A 20,185-nucleotide genomic window follows, 5' to 3' on the forward strand; every position below is an offset into this window, starting at 1 on the left:
TTTTCTGACTTACTCAAAGATCATTCTCTCCCCTTTTTGGGGTCTCTCCACTACCCCATTCCTTGTCAAAACAGGCAGACCCTCCCTGGCAGACCTCTCAAGACTCCCATCCAATTTCCACAGTAAATTCCATACATCCTTTCTCTGCTAGGATCATCACATGCATTAAAAATTCATGGACTTGAAAATGTAGGCACTCTAAGTGGCCTATGTTTTCTACATCCCCAAAAAACCAAAATTTTAGACATCAAGAAGAAAAATCTCTTGTACCTTGTGATAACTGATACTTTATAATCCGTTTGATTTTTTTGTGGGGGTGATAACCTTCTTCAAAGTGTTTACCCTCACGATGGAACTACAGTGAGAAATGACACATGCAACATAGCTAAGCATTAGTGTATCTATCATCCTATCCACATATCCTCCCAGTCATTCTTTTGGGAGGCCTCAGATGAATTCAAGGGCATCAGATTCAGGATAAATATGTAAGAGAAATAGCAAAAGCAAGTGGAGGAGATGATTGAAGTTTATGCAACAATACCATTAGGAAAACATCAGAAGTGTCAGAGGGTACAAATTATCTTTGGTGTCTGCTTCTTCGTTTCCCTAGTAATTTAGTTTCTATTGTAGAATTACTAAAGTTATCGTTTGTTCTATAGAGATTACCGCATCACCTGCAACGTAAAAACAAATATTCCTTGGATACCCTTCTAGTTCTCTGCTTTATGTTGGATATTCTGGTCAACCTGTCTTGAACAATGTGCTATTTTTTGGACTTTTTCTGTTAAAACATTTTCTATCTGTCTGTTTATCCGTCATGAGAGAGAAGTAAGATCATGCCTCCCAATGACAGTGGTATTTATGAAACATGTCAGATTATTTGCTTTCCTTGTTTCCTACGGGGAATAAAACTGCATCTAACATATTAGTAAGACTTGAAGGAACTTGATTTCTGTGAGATCCTCAAACATTATGCATTATTATACATTATATTCATATTAAATAATTCTGATAAAATTAGTGTTCATTTTGTATTCCTTTATCTTGCCCCAAATTCTCTGTTGCAAATTCTTATTTACCCCATTGCACCATCTTTGAACTCTCTTTATTACTAAACCTATTTATGTTTGAATAGCTAAAGCCTTTCCTAAGCAAGTATTTCAATAATAAAATCACACATTTTTACACTGACCATCAATAAAGATTTCAAATTTATATGACAAGTTGAATTACTTGTGCAAATACCTACATATGTGTGTATATAATGCAAGGACAGAAGGGAATTAGTTTAATTTTGCTTTATGTACTTTCTGGCTATATTTTTACCTTTCCAGAAGCTTACGTTTTAATAAACTAACAATATCTAACATTTGAATTGTGTTTTGCATATCTCAAGGCGCTTTTGAATGTATTATCCCAGTAATCAGGTTGGACTTCTACACCAATTTGTTAATTATATGAAGAGTACAATATGTTTTCTAAATAAGGTAACTCTAGTTCCCTAGCTTCGTTTGCTCTTCTAATTCCTAATAAAATCTTGCATAAAGCAAACTTACACAAGTTAGATTACTAAATAAAACAAATGTTCTTAGCGTTTTCCTCATATAAAAGCCCCATGGTATTCCAACAAACAAGGAGACAGTCAGTTTAATTTCCCCTGCGGCCACTGTCTTCTTTACTTTACTGATTAGTATTAGGCCCTAAGTACATGGTAACTTCTGGGTTTGTTGGTTTAAAAATCTAATATTAAAAGATCCTTGAGCTTTTTCTTTTTGCAATAGTATGCAGCTTGGAAAATAGCCACCAAATGTCTGTACCTTCAACAAATCAAAGGTTTTGGAGTCAATATAACACAGGACAATCTATAATAGCAAAAGATGACATTCACACCAACAAATTCTCAACCACTTGGTAAAGGCTTCTCAAACCTTAAAACCTAACTTCAGAGCAAGAGTCATAAATCACTCTGAATCAAGAACAGATAGTATAGTTTTTGAAAGAACTGCCATAGTCACACTGAGGCATATTTTGAGTAACCGTTTTCTCCAGCATATCCTCATTTTTTTTCATCCAGCATGCTGCCTCACTTCTTTCAAATTATTCTTTCAAATATATTTGCTAATAATTCTTACACCCGAGTTTTAAGAAAAACACCTCACACTCACATACTGATACTTTTCCATCCATCTTAAAATCTATGGAAATTATTACAGCAGAAAACATAAACATATTTAAAATCAGTATTTTAAAAAGAGGAAAAATTCATGAACATGCAAAACATATGCCTATAAGTGTTACTGGTCATCTCAAATTTTCCCATCAATATTTATTTAAAAGACTACTTTCACTAGCAGACAAACTAAGTATCAAAGGAATATGAGAAAATGATAAAACATCTGGTTAGATACAGGAAAACTCTAATGAGTAAATTGCTTTTTGCAAAATGCAAAAAGACTGCTGTTTTTCACCATTATAGCAATATAGCACCTTGATTAAATTCTAGAATATCAGCAGTCAGATATACACTGGGACCATTGGTTCAGCTCATGAACTTATATTCCAGCAATTCCTGTCTACCAGAAAGTAGCTGAATACAATAATTTACAATAATTTTTTCTAGTTTCTGTATTATACCTTTTCACTATCTCCATTTTGCCAGCTGCATATTTTGTCTAGACTATACTTACGTAGATTTTATTTACCTTATATAGTAACAAAGAATTTAGATGTAGATGTGTCTGCTGCTTCTCACTCTCTGATGGCCTCCTTTTTCTGTACCTTAAATATTGTTTACCTTCAATGCTCTGGCTAAGCACATCTTCTCAGCTCAGTTCATGCATTTTATAGAAATATCAGCTGTTTCATTTCTTAATTTTATAAACTGAATAAATGGGTGTAGATAGATGCCTATGTGTCTTTCTGAACACTCTTCTCCCAATCAAAGAGTTTTTGTCCAATTAACACAAATATATGTTAGATTATATTATAAGCAAAAGTAAAATAATTGTCATAAAAAGTACTAGGTCTCATTTAGTTGGACAGCACCAGTAAATTATATTTGGAATACTAGAAATGACGTACAGATTTTCAGAAGGCAGACATGGAAAAAGCTGCATTCCACTTAATGGGAAAGTCATGAAAGAGAATGTCTCAGTACAATATGACACAGACTAGTTTCACAGAACCTGAGCAGCACAGCTTGAAGAGTGGGTAAGAGATGACAACTTATCTACATCTAAATCCACCTAGATATGGCTTTTCCATGTATTAATTGCTAATTGTTGTGAGAATTGGACTTGGAAAAGTTTGAGAAAACATAAAGAATAAGAAGAGAGAAATACATCGATCTGCATTACTGGGAATAGTCACATTCACCCTTTACTCCTGATGTCCTAAGGTTTCAAAGAGGCACTTGATGGTTGCTGTAGTGGTGGAGGAGGGAAAAAGAGAATTCAGTCTCTGCACAGGGTCAAGTCAGTTCCTGGTTCAGAACAGCTCCGTGATATGTTGAAATTCTACTAAAGGTTTTGTTTAAACAATAGAGTATTAAGAAGGCACAAAAAAGAAAAAATAGGCTGAAAATTAATTTTTTCAAGACAATGCCAGGAGCAAAAGCCATTAGTGAATGGTAGAGCTCAACAACCAATTCAAAGACAACAAAGTTATATCAATAATACTGTTATTGAAAATGCAAGGAGTATAAAAGAGAGCCTAATTCCACAATGGAATATTAAAAGTTGTTTACTTTCCTTTCTCAATTTTACAATTATCTTTTCAATATACTTTATAAATACTTTTAAATTTACACATATTTCTCCTAGTGGTCATAAAAACACTTATTGGAAGAGTTCAACAAATAAGCCAACCATTATTATTAACAGCATGTTCTCAATTCATACCTCAAAACTACTCTAAGTTATGCAGAAAGTTAAATTTTAGAACAGCAAATTAATATCCTCTGGCTCATATTTGCAAACATTGCTACTAAATGTGCTTTCCCTGCACCAGCGGATATTATCCCCAGAGATTCCATGGCTAATTCATTTTAGGTTTGCTCTTCAATAAAAAGCAATACATTTTATAATTCTATTTTGGCAACTATTATATTAAACAAAGGGGAATCTATTTTTTCTTGATTATTTTCAGTTAACTAAAATAAAATTCATTTTGTTATACTTTATTTATGGTGTACAGCAGTTTGCGATGTAAGCAGAATGTATTTTCATTTGGTTTGTTTGGGCCAGGGGCAATAAATAATAGAGAAGTCTGGAATACATATATACACATATTTCTGCACCTCACCGGCACAAAACAGAAGATCATCAAGTACTCAGAAGCCATTTGACAGACTGAAAATAACATGGCGAATGACATTTTGTTCCTCACATAAATGGTATCCAATAACAAATGATTAATTTATGCAGCTTTGGTGGATAGCATCATTGATCCTTAAAAAACATTTCCTATGTCTCATCTAATACTTCAGAAATAAATGAAATATTTATAAATTTGAGTACTTATTTTTCCAGAAAATTGCTTGACTTTGTATGTCCCCTTGGTTCCCAAGCATCTATAGAAAGAAATTTTTATAATTTTCCTCCTACAGTTCTCAAAGTAAGGGGATAAAATGTTCGTTAGAAATATACTGAGGAAAAAAGACTAAATGTTTCTAACTGGTGGGTATTTTATCCCTAAACAAATGTAGTGAAAACCCTAATCTAAAAGTACCAGATCTGAAACACTTTACAATAGCCTCAGTCTGAGTGAGTTGTACTTCCACTACGAGCAATCCATTTCCTCAGGAGATGAAGTTCATATTACCATGGTAGTCCTAGAAGACAGATAACCATCAATTTCATGATTAAAACATTGACATCTTACCATTAGCCCTGACATTTAGTCACAGGTCTTAAAATTCATTTACCTCAAACATGACTGTTATCGGCTGAACTGTGTTTTCTCTCCAAATTCATATGTTGAAGCCCTAACCCCCAGTATGTCAGAATGTCACTCTATTTGGAGATAGGGACATTAAACAGGTAATTAAGTTTAAATGAGGCCATTAAGATGGGCTGTAATCCAACCTGACTGGTGTCCTCATTAGAAGGAGAAATTAGAATACACAGAGACACATCAGGGATGTGTGTCAAGTTCATATTTCTGCTGCTACAATAGAATACCACTTGCTAGGTAATTTATAAAGAAAAGGAGTTTATTTCTCACAGTTCTGAAGGTGGAGAAGTATAAGGGCACTGTACTGGCATCAGGGGAGGGTAAGCCCATTACTAAAAGGCATCACATGGTGTGGGGGCCAGTGAGCCTTTTACCAGGAGCCCACCCCCCTAGTAACTAACACACTCTCCTGATAACAGCATTAATTCACCTGTGAGAGTGAATCCCTCATAATCTAGCCATCTCTCAAAGGCCCCACCTCTTAATTCTGTCACAATGACAAGTAAGTTTCAGCATGAGTTTTGGAAGAGACAAACATGCAAACCACAGGACTTGTGCACAAAGAAAAGATCATGTGAGTACAAGGCAAGAAGGTGGCCATTCATAAGGCAGGAAGCGGGTACTCAGAAGAAACTAAAGCTGCCGACACCTTGATCTTGGACCGGGACCCTCCTGAACTGTGAGAAATCAATTTCTATTAAGATATCCAATCTGTGGAATTTTGTTACTGCAGCCCTAGGAAACTAACACAATGACTTTACCACACATCTTCTATTTACATGAAATGACACTTTGTTTGTTTGAGACAGAGTCTAGCTCTGTCGCACAGGCTAGAGTGCAGTGGCGCGATCTTGGCTCACTACAACCTCCGCCTCCCAGGTTCAAGTGATTCTCCTGCCTCAGTCTCCCAAGTAGCTGAGACTACAGGTGCATGCCGCCATGCCCAGCTAATTTTTTTGTATTCTTAGTACAGACAGGGTTTCACCACATTGGCCAGGATGGTCTCAAACTCCTTACCTCGTGGTCCACCCACCTCAACCTCCCAAAGTGCTGGGATTACAGGTGTGAGCCTGGCAAATTTTATTTAGTCATCATATATTCTCTACGAGAGAACAGTGTATAGCAGCAGCATTTGGAGTAATATTTCACTCATATAATGCTGCTTTGTCTTATCTGCTATTTGGCACATTTAGACCATAATTCAGTAAAGCCTTCTTTTTCTTCTTACACTGCCATCACCATCACAATATAATCTAACTTTTATTAAGCATATAGTATGTTACAGGCTCTACCATCATTTGACTCTCACAATGATTCTGTAAGGTAGGTAATATTACTGGGCTCACTTTAACAATTTGTAAACAGACACAAAGAAATTAAGTAACTTGGCCAAGGTTGCAGAGCTAGCTTAAAACCCAATGTGGATACCACAACTTCGCATGCATTCTTTAACCAGTATGTTAAAGGGTTTTCAAAACACTGCTGTGATTTTCAAACAATTTGTCTTTCATTCTATCTCAGTCCCTCTGTTCAAATAACCCATCTTTATGCCAAGGTCATGTCCGCTTTTCACTCAAGAATTTTTCTCTTTTATAAAATGCAAAGATCTTTTTGGCTCAGACAGATAAGCTAAATCTAAATTTTGCCCAATTCTGCAGCTGTAACAAATAATATTTCTGTGATAAATAAGAAATTTTAAATATTAAACATTGTTTGAAAATCTTTGAGCTAACATTAATTCACAAAACAAATTTATGCTTGTTGCAATTATTGACATATCATTAAAGCAATTCCTTCAAATCTAAGTAAGTCATTTTATAAACCTCAAACTTTATCACCCAGCAAGAAAATTTTAACAGTTGATTTTTTTATGTAACGTTTGTAAAATGAAAGAGTGCCATACTCTTTTGTCATTCCTTTATGAATCAATGCTGTATTATTCATCATTATATATGTTTAAGAAGTTACTTTTGCATCTAATTCAATCAATAATAGCGGTAATCCAAATTCATTCTAAGGTTGCAGCGTACATAGAATTTAAACTGAGCAAATTCAAAACAATAGAATAATGGGAACACCATTGAGTTTCTTGAATAGAGAGAAGAAACACCATCTCTTGTAGTTAAGGAGGTAGGGTATAAGATCACCTGGATTCAAATCCAACTCTAGTACTTAGCAGCTGTGCCAACTTGGGAAAATTATTTCACCTCTTGGTGCCTTAGTTTATCTTCTCTAAAATGAGAATGCTTGAAATGCCTATTTCATGAAATTTTTCTGAAAATTTACTAAGTTAATATTTATAAGGCACTTAAGATGGGATTTGAACATACTATGTTTACATGTGTTTTTTTCAAAAGCCATGTAAGTATTATAATTTTGAGACAGATCCAGGGTGTTAGTAGTGGCAGGAAAATACAATAAGGAGCCTTTCCCCTTGCTGCATCATGTGAAAGAATATTCCCAGGTCTCCTTGTTTCTATCTTTTTTCCAAGCAAAACAAAGAATCCAACAAACAGAACAGATCTGTTAACATCACTAAAACCCATTTAAAAACCCTGAGTTATGGCAGAGCATGGTGGCTCACCCCTGTAATCCCAGCACTTTGGGAGGCCAAGGTGGGTGGATCACCTGAGGTCAGGAGTTCGAGACCAGCCTGGTTAACATGGTGAAACCCCATTTCTACTAAAAATACAAAAACTTAGTGGGGCATGCTGGCAGGTGCCTGTAATCCCAGCTATTTGGGGGGCTGAGGCAGGAGAATCGCTTGAACCTGGGAGGTAGAGGTTGCAGTGAGCCAAGACCACGTCATTGCACTCCAGCTTGGGCAACAAGAGCAAAACTCCATCTAAAAAAAAAAAAAAAAAAAAAAAAAAAAAAACCTGAATTATGTAAAATGTACTGAAGAAGCAAATACAAATTTTTTTACAGCCTTCTTTATTTCGATTCTGTTAAAATGCAAGCCACTTGTGGTTTCAGTGTCTCCTCTGTATATTTCTTAAGCAAAACATACTAAAAGTACTATTTAATGATTTGAATTCAGAGCTCTTGCCTCAAAAGGAAACATGAAGTTTTAATTTAATTTTACCCCGAATCTTCTTTCATATTTGTATACACCCTGGCCAACTGGAAAATTAAACAAAATAGGGATAGGCTTCTCTGTGCCTTGATCTGAGTTGTAAAACACTGTGAGACAACCATATCTCACTTCCAAGTTTTTTCACAGAAGGAACACTTTATCATTGTCATGTATGGCACTAGACAGGCAGTTGGAGACGCATAAATAAAAAGTAGATATTTTTATCATGTCATTTTGCCTTCATTTCTGACCTATAAAATGCATGTTGGATGTGAAAGTGCACATGTGAGTGTGTGTGTGTGTGTGTGTGTGCCTGTATGTTCTGGGAATGTTCTGGGAATATGAATATGTATGGCATTATTATGCTACATATCATGGCAAGTTTAAATGTAAGCCTGACTTACTTTCAATATCATATGTTGCTTAAGTAAATAATTAAGCTAACATTAGTTAGCACCTATTAGGAGCCAATCACTGTTCTATCTTCTTTACATGTATTAACTCGCTTAATCTTTTCAATATCCCTGTGAAATAGGCATTATTAATATCCCCACTTAATATATAAGAAAAAATCCCTATGCATGGATAGATGAGGAACTTTCCCAGAATTGCTTGGCTAGCAAGTAGCAGAACCAAATTTAACCAGGTATTCTGGCTCCTTGGTTCTTCTTCTCAAACATTCCAATGTTTCTTTAAACTATGTCATTCAATAAAACTTCCTAATAATCACTGGGCACACAAACATGATGAACATGATGAAGCTCCTAAGATAGATACCCCAAAACTAAATGATAGCTGTATATACTTCAATATCATGGGCAAAAATCATCACAAAAAGGAAATTTAAAAGTGCAAAGAATTATTTATTCACTTAAATAAGAATGTTCTAAGCACTCAAAACCACTTATTTTAGAAACAAGTTCACTATTTGTTAAACAAATATAATTAAAACACTGAATAGATGTAACTATACTCTGTAAGGCTCTATTATTGAGCAAATACTAAGTGTAAGGTAAGCATTGTTGGAGAAATTAAAAGTCACAGATACACTGCACATTTACATCATAATGTCTATGTTCATTAGATGTATATATTGCAAATAAATTATTAAATGGTTCAGGCAAATAAAATGTATCTCAATACTGATTTTTTTTTGTCAATTTAAGATCCAATTTTCACCTACAATATCATCAGTGGTCAAGAAACAAACCATCAGAAGCCAAGATCTTGCATGCTATTAAATTCTGCTATCATTTCAGCAATTAGAATGCACATTAAGTGGTACAAATTTCAAAACAGAATCATCGTAGCTAATTCTTGCATCTGTACTTTGTTTCATTGTATGGTACTTCTTCTTTCTTTCTATTTATTTTTTCTATCAAAAAATACTAAAATTCAAAGGTAACACTTTCTTAGAAAAGTTATGGATGATAATTTTGTATTCATCTATCAGTTGCAAACTTCATGTAAATAACTGAGCACAATATGGCAGAAAAAAGACACAGTCATGAGGCTCATTCATATTCCAGGGTGAATTAATTTCTTGTTATGGCTCTAAGAAATTACCACAAACTTATTTGTTACTAAAAAATAGATCGTTTATAGTTCTGTAAATCAAAAACCTGAAACATATCTCACTGGGCTAAAATAAAGGTGCTGGCCAGGCTGCATTCCTTCTTGGGGATTCTAGGCTAGAATCCATTTCCTTGCCTCTCCATCTCCCAAAGGTTGCCTTTAGTCCATCACTCATGTGACCTGCTTCCATCTTCAAAGGACCAGTTGTCCTAACATCTCATCACCCTGAAGTTGACCCTTTTGTCTTTCTTGTCCTCATTTAAGGACCACCTGCAATTACAGCAAAAGCCTTCTCCAACATAATTCAGAGTAATCTTCCCATTCTATAATCAGCTAATTAGCAACTGTAATTCCTTCTGCTGCCTTAATGTCCCTTTGTCATGTAACAGCATATTTAGCTGTTCTGAGTATAGCATGTAAAGACCTTGGGCAGCCATTATTCTTCCTATTACAAAAGACCATTGTTTCTTTGCTATTCAGAAATTATGTCATTTTCTTTGTTCAAAAGAAAGGAAATCCAGAGGGATATCTGTTTTTAAATACATGTGAATAATATACATGTATAGCATTTATGTATAATACATATGTATGAAACAAGAAAAGCACAAACATAAATATCCTGTACCCCATATCTGAGAGACCTTGCAAGCTGGAACTCAGGTGCCCCATCCCTAGTCCTCAATCCTCCTCACTCCTGCTAACCCACTGCACCAATAACTAGTTCCCCTTCTCTATCTCCACTAATACTGCCTTGCTCTGAATCCCATTCACTTTTTGCCTGGACTATTCCTACTGACTGTTACCAGTGGTTTCCTCTCCTAACATCCTTCATACTGATGATGCAGTCATTTTCCATCATGTAACTCCTATCGTGTCCTCTTCACTTAAAATTGTTGCATCATTCTCCATCACCTACAGGATAAACTCAAGTCATTTAAGAAAGCGACTGTCTCTGTATCTAGCAGTCATATTACCTAAAACACAATTCTCTCTCACAACATTGGCACATACACTTGTGTGAGAGTGCGCATGTATACACACACACCTTAATCCATGTTGAAACACTTATTATAACCACAATGTACCAAGCTGCCTCCTGCATTTGTGCCTTTTTCTCTTTGCTGCAATCCCCGAGTGGTGCGTCTTAAAAACTCCTCTTCATAATTCACTTCAAATATTTATTCATGAGTAAACTATTTCCTGACCTTTCCAAGGTAGTACATTTTATTCTTTGTATTTCCATAGTACATGATATACTGCTCTATTACAGTGTTTATCATATTACTCTTGAATATATGTCCTTGCCCCTCTCTCATGAGTGCACACACACACACCTGTCTTTTCCTCCCTTCCTTTCCTTTTTCTTTTTACAAGACAATAGTACAAACAGAGGCATGTTTTGAAGCCATAGAAAATAAAATTCTAATACCTCATCATAATCCTAAACATAAAAGATTCCAACTCTTTGGAAACTAGGTCATATGAAAGTTTGACTTTGGGAGAGGTCCTAACCATTGCATTATTCAAATCTTACACTCATAATATCAAACCTAGTCAGGTTCGGTGGCTCACACGTGTAATCTCAGCACTTTGGGAGGCTGAGGTAGGTGGATCATCTGAGGTCATGAGTTTGAGACCAGCCTGGCCAACATGGTAAAACCTGATCTCTATTAAAAATAAAAAATTAGCTGGGTGTGGGAGGTGGAGGAGCAGTGAGCCAAGACAGTGCTACTGCACTCCAGCATAGGGGATAAAGCAAGACTCTGTCTCAAAGAAAAAAAATACACACACACACACACACACACACACAAGTCTAATAAATTGGCTTAATAAGTCTCTTAGGATGTTAGTAGGAGCTCTCCTGTTAGAGAGGCCAGTATTTTGAACAACTTTTAGTTCCTAAGCACCATACAATTTGGTCCCTTCTACCAACGACTTCTTGCACAAGGTCTGAAGAAATCACTTCTTGGCTAGAGGTAAAGTGACTCAAAACCAACACTGTCAAACTTCTCAAATGATTCTGCATGCAATCCAGCTCTAAACTATACAATGAATGGTCAATGTATTGTGTGGGTTTCCCTGTACCACACAAGAATATAATAAATAATTTAAAAATTAGCAATAATTTTTATTTCCTTTCGGAATAAGTACTGCTAAGGTTTTCTCAGGTGCCAACCATTTGCCAAGCACTCTCCTATGAAACTTACACATATTTAATCCTATGACACCTCAGAAGTATATTATTATCTAATTTCACATAAGGAAAACTAAAATTTAGGGTATTGCATTAACCCTTTGGTGCAAAGGTAGCAAAGTCTTAGCCCCTCCAACAACTAAGCTGATGCTCTGAACTATAAGTTTTTCTACATCCCAATATACCTGAGGGAAAAAAAATTTAAGTAATTAGCCACTGTTCTGATCACCGAGAAGGAAAAAAGAAAAGAATTATTTTCAATTTCAACTATAATTTTGTAAGAATATTATTGTTTTCCGGCCGGGCACGGTGGCTCAAGCCTGTAATCCCAGCACTCTGGGAGGCCGAGGCGGGTGGATCATGAGGTCCACAGATCGAGACCATCCTGGTCAACATGGTGAAACCCCGTCTCTACTAAAATTACAAAAAATTAGCTGGGCACAGTGGTGCGTGCCTGTAATCCCATCTGCTCTGGAGGCTGAGGCAGGAGAATTGCCTGAACCCAGGAGGCGGAGATTGCGGTGAGCCAAGATCGCGCCATTGCACTCCAGCCTGGGTAACAAGAGCTAAACTCCGTCTCAAAAAAAAAAAAAAAAAAAAAAAAAAGAATATTAATGTTTTCCAAAAGGAGCACATGCAAATGTATTATGATGATTAAATACATCAATAATAATTAAAGAAAAGTCATCTCAGTTCCTAAACCTATTGCATCATTTACATGGTGCTTAATTATCTTAAGGGAAATCTATCTCTGTCTAATTCTAAGACAAATCTCATTATAATGTAATAAGCTAAGAGTTTGAAAAGAGCTTAATGTTTCAATCATTATAAAAACACTATCTGATATTGCAGAACATACTTCCTGTCCTAGGGATTTTGGTCTACTAGACAAAAATTACCACATGGAAATCTGTCATTTATTCTTGAAAGAGTTTCCAGGGACAATTTGATCTGTTGTTTTGCTCTGGCCTTTAAATATCTCAATTCCCTACAGTAATCTTGGTAACCACATACTAATTAGTAGCTATGACTGCTAATTTTTTATTTCAATAAAGAAACAAAATGAATTATTACATAATATTTTTTTCAGAAATTTTTTTTCAGAATGTGAGTTTCAGCAGTGAAACTACAAGCAAGAATTTGGACATACAAACTGAAGAAATCTTTATCATTTAAATAATCAAATTGTGTAGATAGACATCAAAAGACTCTTCAGTAAAGATTTAGAATGCAACACAATGTTATAAGTATTATACCTAGTATCTATCTTTTCTTTCTGATTTCTAATTATTCCTCTCCTTTGTGAAGAAGAATTAAGAGAGAATAAATTAATAAACAAACTAGGGAATATCCACTACTTGGCATGGCAGGAAACAGAGACTATGGATGAAGTGGTTTATTGAGGTCATTTATTAAAGCCCCACGTTAAAGCCCCATATATATGTTCATGTTTTATTTTATAATGGCTACCATAAAGCCAGTCTCCTTTTTCTCCTCAGTATGTTTTGCCAACCTAGTCTAAATTAAATTAGGACAACTGACTCAGAGAAGCTAGAGTTGAAAAATTCAGTAGGTTTATGCAAAAAATATTTTAAGCCTTGCAACAGCATTACTGAAGAAATACATTTCAACAGAAAAAAAAATTAAAATACTCCCAAAGTCCAATGTATTTAAACAGGATATACCACAGAGTGGTGGTGGGAGAAAAAGCAGTTACTGATTCAACAAATAATAATACCACTTCTGATATCCCTTATCATGCAGAGCTGTAAAAGGGTAACAGTTGGCAGGCAGGAAATGAAGAGGGAGAAAAAGCAAAGTAGAAACAAAAGATAAATAAGAAAAGGAAGATAAGGTGTAAATTTCTTAGGACTGTTGGTTTTTGATTTGCTCTGGGTCAGTAATTTTTGACAGCAGACTACACCAACCTGGCTAACCCAATAAATGCACGTGGTTTTCACTAAAGATGGGAAATGTAAAAAAAAAATTGCTTAAGTTTGAGACACACACAAACACACCAACCACCACACATGCATACATTCACAAATAAGTCCCAGAAAAACTGCAGTCAGAGGAAAATAATGAGGCCTATTGCAATGCAATTCAAACATTCTCAATGAAAACGGATTGAAAAGACCATAGTTACACAAAATGCTTTCATATATGTGCATTATGTGCAGAGATATTTGCAGACTGGATTTGCTATTTTGATCCATCAGACAAATTTAGCTCATGTCCCAACTGCATCATTCCAATTTAATGAGTGTGTGTGTGTTTGTGTGTGTGTGTGTGTGAGGAAACTGGTTTGAGAAACTTCTGGAAAAATTAGCACAAGATTTCCTTGGAACATTAAGAAATGGAGTGTGCCTGGTACGTGCGACGTCATTTTAAAATAGAACACTAGAACATAATTCCATTCTTCTTAAATTCCTGTTTGTTAATGTGGAGGGATTTTTTTCTATTTATTGCCAATGGATTGCTAAGAAATGTAAAAATAAACACCAAAGATAATAAAATTTCAATCATCTTGGGAACACTGCTAAATGTCTAGCACTGTCATAATCATTTAACTGTGGTATTTTCTTCAACTGAGATTGTAGTTATATATCTTTTCTTCACAGTGACTAGGATATTAATTCAATGTAATCATATGTATATTTCAAAGTACTTATCTGTCCTTACTGAATTATATTCTAGAGGTACAGTAATGTAATTGAAAGAATACTTCCTAAAGTAGATATGTGAGAATTTCAGAAATGGTAAGAACCTATTTTATTAAACAATGAGGTTTGAAAATTACCATGAAATAGCTGAAATCTTCAGCTCCAATCCACTAATTAGTTAATATGTATGTCAACATATTATGTGTGTATGTGTTTCTGTGATGGTCACTAACGAAAAAATGCTTTTGCTCAAGTTCCTTCTCCAGCTATTTTTTAAACCTCTTGACAGATATGGGTGGGGGGTGGGAAAGGGAACTGTGACATAGTGGAAGAGCACAAGTATCAAGAATCCCTTTTCTGAGTTCCTTTTTTAAAAGGTTATCGGTCTGAAAAATAAAAATGCTCCTATGTATTGCAAAATACAACATGAAGAAAACAAGCTCAGTATTTTGAAAAGAATTTTTGTCTGCCTCATAGGTGAGTTTACGTAAACTTTCGTTACATGACTGCCTTCTCCTGGTACTTTTTCTATCTACCCGGGGTTGTCCTGGTCTAAGGTTTTGTCCTTTCATGTTTCACACAATTACTTGTACCCAAATGGTTTAGGGGAGAACTTCTGCAAACTCCCAAAAGGTCTCTCAAAAGGACTGAATTTCCTTAATCCTAAAATGAATTCTGAGGTATATAGTGACATTTATAAACATAATGTGTTCTAAATTCATTCAGTATATTTAATTAAATGATATTATTTGATCATTGTTTAGGTTTACTTATCTCATAAAATGCTTTGAAAGCTCAACCTTTTAATTTTTAGCAGTCTGTGATATTTAGGAAAGTAAAATAAAGTAAGAAATGTCCATATTAAGGAAACATCTAAAAATGAATGATGCACAATTCTGGGAAGCAAATAGCACTATAATACAGGAATCAGGTAAAAATAACAGATGAGTGGTTTAGCAAAATCTCTTCTGCAAAATACCGATTCCCAAATAGTAAAATAAATTAACCAAGCATCTTTGAAATGATTTTTTAAAAATTTTACCCAACTGAAAACTTGTCAATTATAATTTTTTTGTGATAGTCACTAAATATTATGAAGAAGGCAATTATTTTGTACTACAACAAAGAAAAGTTAGCAAAAATTGGCTGGGTGCAGTGGCTCATGCCTGTAATCTCATCAGTTTGGAAGGATGAGGCAGACTGATTGATTGCTTGAGCCTAGGAGTTTGAGACAAGCCTGGGCAAGATGGCGAAACCTGGTCTGTACAGAAAATACAAAACTTAGGCATAGTAGCTTATGCCTTTGGTCCCAGCTATTCTGGAGGCTAACACAGGGGGATCACTCGGGCAACAGAGTGAGACCCTGTCTCTAAAACAAAAACAAAAACAAAAATTAAAAAAAAGAAGAAAAATAAAATTCATTGGGAGATGTTAACAAAAATAGAAGGATAACCTCAACATTTGTTTATCCCAATTTTAAACATAAAAGTGCCTCATTATTATTATAAAATATTTAAAAATGTGACATCCTAAAGGGCTTATCATGATTTCATAATAGTAACTTTGCATTTGCCTTTTTCCTATTTCTAGTATCTTTATAATTGTAAGTTTTTTTCTATGTATTACAGAAGAGAGTGTTCCCACTTGATTTAATATTCGTCAAAATATTTGTTCTTTTGCTATTGCAGCAAGTCTTTAAACTAATGAAAATCATTACCCCTCTAAAGGCTATGAATAGTTTTTTCATAAATATTAATCTAAATGATTAAATCTTAAGCTAAAATTTGGTCAAAAATTATATCAGTTGTTTCTAAGTAAAGATGTTAATATTTAGAAATATTTTATAGAGTATACTACAGTTACCCTTCTGACCATAAATTGCTACCTTAAAACACTGAAGCAATGCAAGTGATCAAAAGGTAAATGGGTATAGCCTTCTTAATCCAATTGCCATAACAGTATTCTTGGAGATGAGATGAAATGAAGCAGAAATTGCTTGGAAATTGGTTTGTATTTGAAGAAACTAGTTCTATTCTATAAAATATCCTTTAAAGAATTTGTCCTGGACCAGTCAGTTGTTTCATTTTGAGAATATATGTCACTTCTAAAATAATATGCTAGAAACTAATTACGAGTGCCAAATGAGAGTCAGTCTACTTGGAAGTGATATTAAAGTATAACTGAATAAAAATTTTAAACATAATAATGTCAAAATTACATTTGAAAACCTTCTTTGCAGATTATTGGGATGACATATATGGAAATACGAACTCCAAGGAAATGACAGAATTAAAGAACAACATCAGGCAATTATGAATTGGTGATATTAATAGTTGGATAGTAAGTATAAAATTAGTGAAGACAAATACAATTGTAACTAAAATGTCATTCTCTGACAAAGTATTGAAGAAAGTTAACATCTCATAATGACTACACAATGCTTTTAGTAGATATAATTTACATATTAAGACATGCTTCAAGTGTGAATATCAGACATTCAGTCAATTTAATAACCCTTCAAAACTTCTGAAAATGTATAAATGAAAGATATGCAACCTAAAAAAAGATAGGTCTGAATTATTAAAAAAGCATTAAAATACAGAATACTAGTGATAACAGTCAGAATAACAAGACATTCATTGAAACACTACATCACATGACTCTGGCTTAACCATTCTTGTAGAAGAGCAAGTGAATTTGGCAGCACCATGGATCTAAACTGGAAATTATTCCGAAAACAAAGTCAATTTCTGGATCATGAAATCTCCCCCTAAACCCTACATACCTAATATCTTAATGTTGCCTTTAATCTACCCCCAAATACCTATTTTCAGAATCACACTTAAGCCAACTATCTAGCAAAACAGCCCATGCTCCAAAAATATATATCATACTTAACCACCACACACATACACATTATCTTAAAATTTATATTTCAGTGCTAATCTCAGCAGGTAATCAAAAATAAAGCAATTCTATGATACAATGTGTAGGAGAATACAGTAAGTTATGCAAGCAGATGCTTACATATTAAAAGCAAAGACTAAATGCATTAAAATAACTGATATTAACAAATGTTAATTTTAGTAGTCAAAATGTGCTGTTTTTCCCCAATTACATGTGATAACTTTTCAGCAAAGGTTTCTTTTTTATCTCTTCCTTAATTTATTTCACTGCTTTGTATTAATCTATTTAGGGCATAATGCAATTTTGCTTTTTATGAACTCATGGACTGTAGAGTATATAACACTAAATATTCCTATGATTTTTCTAGAATAAGGTATATTTAAACTTGGAAATACTATTTTAAAACAAAATTGCGTTAATAAAATTATTTTGGAAAAAAATTAATCACACTTGTTTAACTCCACAGTTTGTATGATTAAAGTTTTCTGTGACTTTTAGACACTGAGATGAGTGAAGACACTAAGGTTTGAAGTTTGCTGCAGCCATCTCTATTTAGGTTTACAAGAAATGGTCTCTGAAAACGAAAGTGTAGTGATAATAGTGCAGAATGATTGCCAGCTTTCAGATCACTCTTATTTTCTCAGTTAATGTTCAAACTAGATTAAATATTTTAAACATTCATTCGTTAGCTACAGTACATTTTCTTTTTCTTTAACAATTTGAGGAAAAGTAAAAGGTTAAAACAACCATGCAGCATTGTACTTTCAAAACCAGCATTTAAAGTAGATTTTATAACACTTGTGTTTCAACCATTACAAATTCCATGAAGTATTTTAATATCCATGAAAACACATTAGGATTTTCATATATTTCAATGTATGTAACAAATTAAAAAGTGAACTGAGATTAAAAAACATACTCTTCACCACAGTGATTCTCAGCCTTTGTCTCTTATTCTCTCTCTCTCTCTTTTTTTTTTTTTTTTTTTTTTTTTTGAGACGGAGTTTCGCTCTTGTTACCCAGGCTGGAGTGCAATGGCGCGATCTCGGCTCACCGCAACCTCCGCCTCCTGGGTTCAGGCAATTCTTCTGCCTCAGCCTCCTGAGTAGTTGAAATTACAGGCACGCACTACCATGCCCAGCTAATTTTTTGTATTTTTAGTGGAGATGGGGTTTCACCATGTTGACCAGGATGGTCTTGATCTCTTGACCTCGTGATCCACCCGCCTCGGCCTCCCAAAGTGCTGGGATTACAGGCGTAAGCCACCGTGCCTGGCCTATTCTCTCTCTTTTTTATGATGTACAAGCCTATATGTAAGGAGTGGGAACAGAAAAATGAGACTGATTTACTCAGAACAATATTTGGTATATAAAATACAAAACTATTCTGTCTTTTTGCAAAACAGTAAACCATTTATCACTATTTAAATTGTTGCTTAAATTCCAATCGTCATTATAAATGATTAGTTGATGTCAATGTTGGTTTACGGCTTTACTCCAGGCCAGTCAGTCATCTTTCTCAGTATCGATTTATGTATTTTTAGCATCTTGACAACAGATGTTTCATTTCTGTCTTTGCATCTGTTTCTAGCACACATGAAGTTAAATGTCCTCAACCTTGGGTAGTTTCTCCAATTACATGTAAGCAATAGAAATTCAAGCTAGGATATTACTCTAATACTTAGTAACAAATGACCGTTCGTATGAAGCCACCACTAGTGTACCCCAGGGTTTCTATTTAGTAATTTGCACAGTGCCTCAACTTTGCGAGTATCAATTCCTCCCTTAAGGCTTAGAGGAGTATAACCCATGACCCCAATCTAAGGTATGGTCCTGCCATCTCTCAACAGTACTATCTAGTTCCTAGAGAGTATTTGCCACTTGAAAAGTATTGAACTGTCCCTTTTCTACTGGATTCTTAAAACATTCTATCCATGTTACACACAGCTGATACCAACTGTAATGAAGCACATTTGCTTGATAACTGGTACACGGTATAAGGAGCTCTATCTTTTGGAATAGACAACCTCTCTATTCCCATGGTTGAGTCTGCCCTATTCTGCAAACTCACCTTTATCCTTTTTGCTGCCCTATTTTAGTAGCTCCAAACTTTCCTCTAGATTCCTGCTCAATGAAATTATGTTAGCCTTTTATAGGACCACTCCATGTTTATAAAGTAATTCTCTAGTATTCTCACCTGCTACTTTCATGCTTTCAGATTTTATATTTAAATATTTGATTTATTTGCAATTTAGTTTAGGTAAGTGACTTAAGCATCCAGATTTATTTTTTCTTCCAGATGATTTTTCACTTGTCCCAACATCATTCATTGAAAAGTTCTGTTTTACATCACAGAAAGAGTCAATACCTTTTTTTCCCCCTTTGTCTTCCAGATAAATTGCCTTTCACAAATAACTATTAAAAATTATTTTCTTAGGCAGGCATGATGGCTCACCCCTGTAATCTCTGGGAGGCTGAGGAGGGCGGATCACTTGAGGTCAGGAGTTTCAGACCAACCTGGTCAACATGGCAAAACCATGTCTTTACTACAAATAACAAAAATTAGCCAGGCATGGTGGTATGTGCCTATAATCTCGCTACTGGGGAGGCCAAGGCAGGAGAATTACTTGAACCTGGGAGGCTGAGGGTGCAGTCAGCCAAGATTGTGCTGCTGCACTCCAGCCTGGGCAACAGAGCAAGACTTCAACTCAAAAAAAAATTCCTCTTGAGACTTACTGTCTATGAAAATAAATTTAATATTTTTACAAGTACAAATTTATCATAAATCAAATTCTTTTTGCACCTTCGAAATGGTGTG

At 34.8% G+C, this 20,185-nt stretch overlaps 1 protein-coding gene across 5 annotated transcripts in view; it reads right to left on the minus strand.

Annotated features, from left to right (window-relative positions):
* KCNJ3 (potassium inwardly rectifying channel subfamily J member 3) overlaps positions 1–20,185 on the minus strand; it is a 152,623-nt gene that overhangs the window by 65,576 nt on the left and 66,862 nt on the right. Inside the window, exon 3 of one of the 5 annotated variants that reach the window (XM_035304868.3) lies at positions 1–20,185. This exon is cut by the window's right edge and continues 29,872 nt beyond it. The exons of the other annotated variants lie outside the window; for them this stretch is intronic. The gene's annotated coding sequence lies outside the window, so the exon portion shown is untranslated. 5 annotated transcript variants of the gene reach the window in all.

The sequence above is a fragment of the Callithrix jacchus genome, chromosome 6 (assembly GCF_049354715.1).
Source record: "Callithrix jacchus isolate 240 chromosome 6, calJac240_pri, whole genome shotgun sequence".
In the NCBI taxonomy this organism is placed as follows: Eukaryota; Metazoa; Chordata; class Mammalia; order Primates; family Cebidae; genus Callithrix; species Callithrix jacchus.